Below are 8291 nucleotides of genomic sequence, written 5' to 3' on the forward strand. Positions count from 1 at the left end.
AACAGTTACTACCCCTCAACCATGACGCTGATTCTATTTCTGGTGTTCCCATTTATGGTTCACTTTATTTATTTTATTTATTTATGCTATTTATTTTATTTACATTTGCACAGTATGTTGTTCATTGATCCTGTTTACACTTACTGCTTTATAGGTTTGCTAAGTATTCCCGCCGGGAAAAATAATTTCAGGATTGTACCTGATGGCGTGCATGTAATAATTTTCACTTTGAAGTTCGCAGCGTACACGGTAATACAACAATAAATTACAGCGAGCGTTGAGCAGGAGAACGGCGCAAAGTTACTTACTGCAATCTGAACTACTGCAAAAAGAAAAGTTAACATGATAATAAGGGGAGGTGGAGTTAAGGGTTCAAGAATGTGGCAGACCCAGATATATCTAAAAAAAACATGAAGTCGAACTTTAACACAGAGTATAATGTTAATGGCAGGATGTTTAACAGTATGGTGGTGGCAGGGGTGGGGTGGTGGCAGGGGTGGGGGGGTGGGGGGAGCACAAGGATCTTGTGGTCCAAGTCCATAGATCTCTCAAGTTGCTGCGCAAGTTGGTAGCATGGTTAAGGAGAAATATGGTGAGTTGGCATTGAGTTCAAGAGCGCAAAGTAATATTGCAGTTCTATGAAACCTTGCTTTCATAACATTGTAATATAGTAATTAATATCAAATGCATCCCATTCACTTGCGGGCTGTCCCCCCTCTTTAAGATTATGTTGGTTGCTTAAAGCAAACGACGCTTTTCACTCCAAATGCAACACAGTACATGAATCTGAATCTGGAATATTGTGTTCAGTTCTGATTCCATCGTTATAGGAAGAACTTGGAAACTTCAGAGAAGGTGATACATTTATCAGGATGTTACCCAGATTAAAGAGCATGTCTTATGAGGATGTGTTGAACGAGCTAGAGCTTTGCACTTTTAAATAGAAGAGGACCAGGGGTGACTTGATAGAGGTGAACGAGATGATAAGAAGCATAGATCGACTGGATACCTGGAGACTATTCCCCCCCCCCCAGGGAAGAAACATTGATCAGAATCAGACTTAAACCACCGGTATAGGTCGTGAAATTTGTCTTTGCAGCAGCAGTATAAGATAAAAACGTTAAATAAGCAGTGCTAAATTAAAAATAGTCCTGAGGAACCAGAGGAGATAGCAGAGGTACTTAACGAATACTTTGCTTCAGTATCTACTATGGAAAGGGATCCTGGCGACTGTAGGGATGACTTGCAGCGGACTGAAAAGCTTGAGCATGTAAATATTAAGGAAGAGGATGTGCTGGAGCTTTTGGAAAGCATCAAGTTGGATAAGTCACACACAAAATGCTGGTGGAATGCAACAGGTCAGGCAGTATCTATAGGAAGAAATACAGTAGACATTTTGGGCCGACCCTTTGTCAGGACTAACGTTAGACCCCAGGCTACTGTGGGAGGCGAGGGAGGAGATCGCTGAGCCTCTGGCGACGATCTTTGCATCATCAATGGGGACGGGAGAGGTTCCAGAGGATTGGAAGGTTGAGGATGTTGCTCCCTTATTCAAGAAAGGGAGTAGAGATAGCCCAGGAAATTATAGACCAGTGAGTCTTACTTCAGTGGTTGGTAAGCTGATGGAGAAGATCCTGAGAGGAAGGATTTATGAACATTTGGAGAGGCATAATATGATTAGGAATAGTCAGCCTGGCTTTGTCAAAGGCAGGTCATGCCTTACGAGCCTGATTGAATTCTTTGAGGAAGTGACTAAACACATTGATGAAGGTAGAGCAGTAGATGTAGTGTATATGTATTTTAGCAAGGCATTTGATAAGGTATCCCATGCAAGGCTTATAGAGAAAGTAAGGAGGCATGGGACGTTGCTTTATGGATCCAGTGCTGGCTTGCCCACAGAAAGCAAAGAGTGGTTGTATACGGGTCATATTCTGCATGGAGGTCAGTCACCAGTGGAGTGCCTCAGGGATCTGATCCAGGATCACTACTCTTCGTGATTTTTATGAATTACCTGGATGAGGAAGTGGAGGGATGGGTTAGTAAATTTGCTGATGACACAAAGGTATAGTATTAACAGTAAGACTCTTGGCAGTGTGGAGGATCAGAGGGATCTTGGGGTCCAAGTTCATAAGACACTCAAAGCTGCTGCACAGGTCAACTCTGTGGTTAAGAAGGCATACGGTGCATTGGCCTTCATCAATCATGGGATTGAGTTTAAGGGCTGAGGGGCAATATTGCAGCTATATAGGACCCTAGTCAGACCCCACTTGGAGTATTGTGATCAGTTCTGGTTGCCTCAGACAGACAGACATACTTTATTGATCCCGAGGGAAATTGGGTTTCGTTACAGCTGCACCAACTAAGAATAGTGAAGAAATAAAGCCATAAATAATTAAATAATAATGAGTTAATCATGCCAAGTGGAAAGAAGTCCAGGACCAATCTATTGGCTCAGGGTGTTTTGACACTCCGAGGGAGGAGTTGTAAAGTTTGATGGCCACAGGCAGGAATGACTTCCTATGACGCTCAGTGTTACATCTTGGTGGAATGCCCCACTACAGGAAGAATGTGAAAACCATAGAAAGGATGCAGAGGAGATTTACAAGGATGTTGCCTGGATTGGGGAGTATGCCTTATGAGAAAAGGTTGAGTGAACTTGGCCTTTTCTCCTTGAGCGACAGAGGATGAGAGGTGACCTGATAGAGGTGTACAAGATGATGAGAGGCATTGATTGTGTGGATGGTCAGAGGTTTTTTCCCAGAGCTGAAATAGCTAGCACGAGAGGGCAGATTTAAGGTGCTTGGAAGTAGGTACAGAAATGTCAGGGGTAAGTTGTTTTTTTTTAAAATTACAAAGAATGGTGAGTGCATGGAATGGGCTGCCAGCAACTGCGATGGAGACGGATATGATAGGGTCTTTTAAGAGACTCCTGGATAAGTACATGAAGCTTAGAATGAGGGGTATGGGTAACCCTAGGTAATGTTCAGCACAGCTTTGTGGGCCAATGAGTCTGTATTGTGCTGTAGGTTTTATATGTTAACATTCCTCAGATGATAACCCTTTCATTCCCAGAATCATCCTTGTGAACATCCTCTGAACCCTCTCCAATGCCAGCACAGCATTTTTAAGATGAGGAGCCCAAAACTGTTCACAATACTCAAGGTGAGGCCTCAACGGTGCCTTATAAAGCCTCAGCATCACATCCCTGCTCCTGTTTTCTGGACCTCTTGAAATGAATGCTAATATTGCATTTGCCTTCCTCTTCACCGACTCAACTTGCAAGTTAACCTTTATGAGATTCTGCAGGACTCCCAAGTCCCTTTGCATCTCAGATATTTAGATTTTCTCCCCATTAAGAAAATAGTCTGCATTTATTTTTACTACCAAAATACATGACCATACGTTTTTTCCAGCATTGTATTTTATTTGCACTTTCTTCTGATCTATCCAAGTCCTTCAGCAGCCTTCTTGTCCACCAATCTTTGTATCATCTGCAAACTTGGCAAAGCCATCTGTGCCATCATCTAAATCATTGGCATACAGCATAAAAAGAAGTGGTCCCTGTGGAACACCACTAATCACTAGTAGCCAGCCAGAAAAGGATCCTTTTATTCCACTCACTGCCTCCTACCAATCAGCCAATGCTCTAACCATGTCTGTAATACCACTGGCTCTTAATTTGGTAAGCAGCTCATGTGTGGCACCTTGTCAAAGGCCTTCTGAAAGCCCAAATATACATCCACTACATTTCCTTTATCCATCTGACATGTAATCTCCTCAAAGAATTCCAATAAATTTATCAGATTTTTCCTCAAGGAAACCATGCTTTGTCCCATCTTGTCATGTGTCACCAAGTACTGTACGCCATCGCCTCATCCTTAACAATTGACTATCTTCCCAACCACTGGGGTCAAGCTAATTGGTCTATAAATTTTCTTTCTGCTGCCTTCCTCTTTTCTTGAAGAGTGGAGTGAAATTTGCCATTTCCTCTCGAACCAAGCCAGAATCCAGTGATTTTTGAAAGATCATTACTAATGCCTCCACTCTCTATTGCTCTTTCGGAACCCTAGGGTGCAGTTCATCTGGTCCAGGTGACTTAAGCACGTTTAAATCTTTCAGCTTTTTGAGCACCTTCTCCCTTGTAATAGCAACTGGACTCACTTCTCTTCTCTCACATCCTTCAATACCTGGCTCCACAGTGAAGACTGAAGCAAAATACTAACTTAGTTCATCTGGCATCCACCTGTCCCGTTGTTACTTCTCTGGCCTCATTTTCTTGTGGTCCATTATCCACTCTCATATCTCTTTTTTATATACTTGAAAACACTTACTATTTTGCTAGCTTGCTTTCATATTTCAAATCCCCCAATGACTCTTTAGTTCTTAGTGTAGGGTTCTAAAAGCTTCCCAATCCTCTTTATTCCCACTGTTTGCTTTATTGTATGCCCTTTTGCTTTTACATTAGCTTTGATTTCCCTTGTTAGCCACTATTGTACTATTTTGCCATTTGAGTTATGCTTTTTTTGGAATACATCTATCCTGCACCTTCCTCATTCCCTCCTCCCCCCCCCAAAAAAAATTAAAGCCATTTCTGTTGTGTCATTCCTACCACTATCTCCTTTCAATTTACTTTGGTCAACTCCTCTCTCATACCACAATGGAGTACATTCCTTTACTCCAGAGAAATACTGCTATGTCAGACTTTACTTTGTCCCTATTAAATTTCAAGTTGAACTCAAGTATATTGTGATCTCTGCCTCCCAAGGGTTCCCTTTCCCTTAAGATTCCTAATTGCCTCCAGTTCATTACATAACATCCAAACCAGTACAGCTGATGCCCTAGCAGGCTCAACTAAGTGCTCTAAAAAGCCATCTCATAAGCATTCAACAAATTCACTCTCGAGTTCCATTACCAACCTGATTTTCCCAATCTTCCTGCAAATTTGCTGATGATACTAAGCTGGGTGGCAGTGTGACATATATAACAGGATGTTAGGAGAATTCAAGGTGACTTGGATAGGCTGGGTGAGTGGGCAGATGACGTTTAATGTGAATAAGTGTGAGGTTATCCACTTTGGGAGTAAGAACAGGAAGGCAGATTATTATCTGAATGGTGTAGAGTTAGGTAAGAGAGAAATACAAAGAGATCTAGGAGTCCTTGTTCATCAGTCACTGAAGGTGAATGAGCAAGTGCAGCAGGCAGTGAAGAAGGCTAAAGAAATGTTGGCCTTTTATTACAAAGGGAATTGAGTACAAGAGCAAGGAAATCCTCTTGCATTTGTAGAGCCCTGGTGAGACCACACCTGGAGTATTGTGTACAGTTTTGGTCTCCAGGGTTAAGGAAGGACATCCTGGCTGTAGAGGAAGTGCAGTGTAGAGTCACGAGGTTAATTCCTGGGATGTCTGGACTGTCTTACGCAGAGAGGTGAGAGAGACTGGGCTTGTACACGCTGGAATTAAGGAGATTGAGAGGAGATCTGATTGAAACATATAAGATTATTAAGGGATTGGACAAAATAGAGGCAGGAAATATGTTCCAGATGCTGGGAGAGTCCAGTACCAGAGGGCATGGTTTGAGAATAAGGGGTAGGTCATTTAAGAGAGTTAAGGAAAAACTTCTCCCAGAGAGTTGTGGGGGTTTGGAATGCACTGCCTCAGAAGGTAGTGGAGGCCATTTCTCTGGATGCTTTCAAGAAGGAGCTAGATAGGTATCTTATGGATAGGGGAATCAAGGGATATGGGGACGAGGCAGGAACCGGGTATTGATAGTAAATGATCAGCCATGATCTCAAAATGGCAGTGCAGGCTCAAAGGGCCAAATGGTCTACTTCTGCACCTATTGTCTATTAAAATATCCCATGGCCATCATAACATTTCCCCTTTGACACACCTTTTCTATTTTCTGTTGTAATCTGTAGACCACATCCAACTATTTGGAGGCCAGTATATAAATGCCATTAGGGTCCTTTAACCATTGGTTTCTTAACTTAAATTTAAAAAATAAAGCAAACAGTGGGAATAAAGAGGATTGGGAAGCTTTTAGAACCCTACACTAAGAACTAGAGACATTGGGGGAGTTGAAATATGAAAGCAAGCTAGCAAAATAGTAAGTGTTTTCAAGTATATAAAAAAGATATGAGAGTGGATAATGGACCATGAGAAAATGAGGCCAGAGAAGTAACAACGGGACAGGTAGATGCCAGATGAACTAAGTTAGTATTTTGCTTCAGTCTTCACTGTGGAGCCAGGTATTGAAGGATGTGAGAGAAGAGAAGTGAGTCCAGTTACTATTACAAGGGAGAAGGTGCTCAAAAAGCTGAAAGATTTAAACGTGCTTAAGTCACCTGGACCAGATGAACTGCACCCTAGGGTTCCAAAAGAGTAATAGAGAGTGGAGGCATTAGTAATGATCTTTCAAAAATCACTGGATTCTGGCTTGGTTCGAGAGGAAATGGCAAATTTCACTCCACTCTTCAAGAAAAGAGGAAGGCAGCAGAAAGAAAATTTATAGACCAATTAGCTTGACCCCAGTGGTTGGGAAGATAGTCAATTGTTAAGGATGAGGCGATGGAGTACAGTACTTGGTGACACATGACAAGATGGGTCAAAGCATGGTTTCCTTGAGGAAAAATCTTGTCTGATAAATTTATTTTAAATTGCAAGGATTCAGTATCTTTCAATCCTGTCTCATATTTCTAATGATTTGATGCCATTCTTTACCAGCAGAGCCACATCAACCCCTCTGCCTACCTTCCTATCCCTCAATGTGTAAAATTAAACATTCAGCTCCCAACTACAACCATCCTTCAGCTACAATTCAGTGACGGCAACATCACACCCGACAACCTTTAAAAGCGCAACAAGACCATCCACTTCATTTCTTATACTCCGTGCATTGAGGTAATGCTGAGTACTGTATTTGCTACCCTGTATGATACCCTGCTGGCTGCAATTTTGTCATCTCATCTGCTTGTCCTTTGACAGTCTGACTGCATGCTGTCTGCATTTTTAACCATCCATCCTATCCTGAGTCCCTTTGCTCCAATTCCCAAATCTCCTGCCAAAAACAGCTCTAACAAACTTGCCTACGAGAATATTGCCCGCCCCCCTTGTGTTCAAGTGTTACCCCGTGCCTTTTTTACAGGTCATACTTCACCCCGAAGAGATCCCAATGATCCAAGAACCTGAAGCCCTACACCAGTTTCTCAGCCACACATTTAACTGCCAAATCATGTCTCTACCCTCACTGGCACATGGCACAGGTAGCAATCTAGAAATTTACTATCCTGCTCCTGAGCTTTCTGCCTAGCCCTCTAAATTCTATTCAGGACCTCTGCTTTTCCTGACTCTCCAAAATGCTGTGGATGCAAGGACATCCGACCTTGGCAGGCACATACCATCCGAATGTCCCATTCCCCTCCACAGATTCTCCTGTCTGTTCATTTATTGAGTTATTCCCCAGTCACTACCATTCCCCTCTTCTCCCTTTCCCTTCTGCACCTCGGACTCGTGCTCAGTGCCAGTAACCTGATCTCTAAGGCAATCCCCTGCCACTGGGATGCTCTGCGTTGCCTATTCACTTTCACATTCCTTTTCCTGACATCACCCAGCTACGCACTTCCAGCAACTTCAGGGCAACCACTTCCCTGTAACTCCAATCAGTTACCTCCTCATTCTTCTGTGTAAGCTGAAGGTCATACAGCTGCTGCTGGGTGTACTTCACACAGATGTAGTGCTCTGGGTCTTCCAGAACCCCAACATCCAGCCCGAAGAACTCACAATGGCTATTTAATACCATAAGAAAAAAAGGACCTGAACTTACCCAGAACCAACATCTCTTCTGAGCAGAAGCCTGATATTCACTCTCACCACTGGCCTACACCAAAATGGCTGCTCTGCTTGTCCTGTTATCTACTCCCATTGCCAGAAAGACACCAAACATCCGCTCTCTCCTGCGAGTAACCTCTCCACCATCTCTGCTGCTGATTGGGACACAGGAATGACAACCAAGACCATTGCCATATAGATCTTTTCTATAGGACGTGGATAGGCTGGAACTAATTTCCCAAGAATTCCCTTAAAGAGGCCTATTCTAACCCTTGACCACCAAGGCAGTCGTCTTCTCCCAATTTGCCTCTTAAGCCCCATTTTCCAATAGGAAGTCCAGTGTTGCCCCCTCTCTGGTAAATATTCCTGGCACACAAATTCCACCATATTCAAGCCATTTATGGCTGTCCAATGTTTGAGAAATTAAAAATCTATCATTTTTCCATTGATATCTGCTAAGCTCAT

Source organism: Hypanus sabinus, chromosome 29 (assembly GCF_030144855.1).
Source record: "Hypanus sabinus isolate sHypSab1 chromosome 29, sHypSab1.hap1, whole genome shotgun sequence".
In the NCBI taxonomy this organism is placed as follows: Eukaryota; Metazoa; Chordata; class Chondrichthyes; order Myliobatiformes; family Dasyatidae; genus Hypanus; species Hypanus sabinus.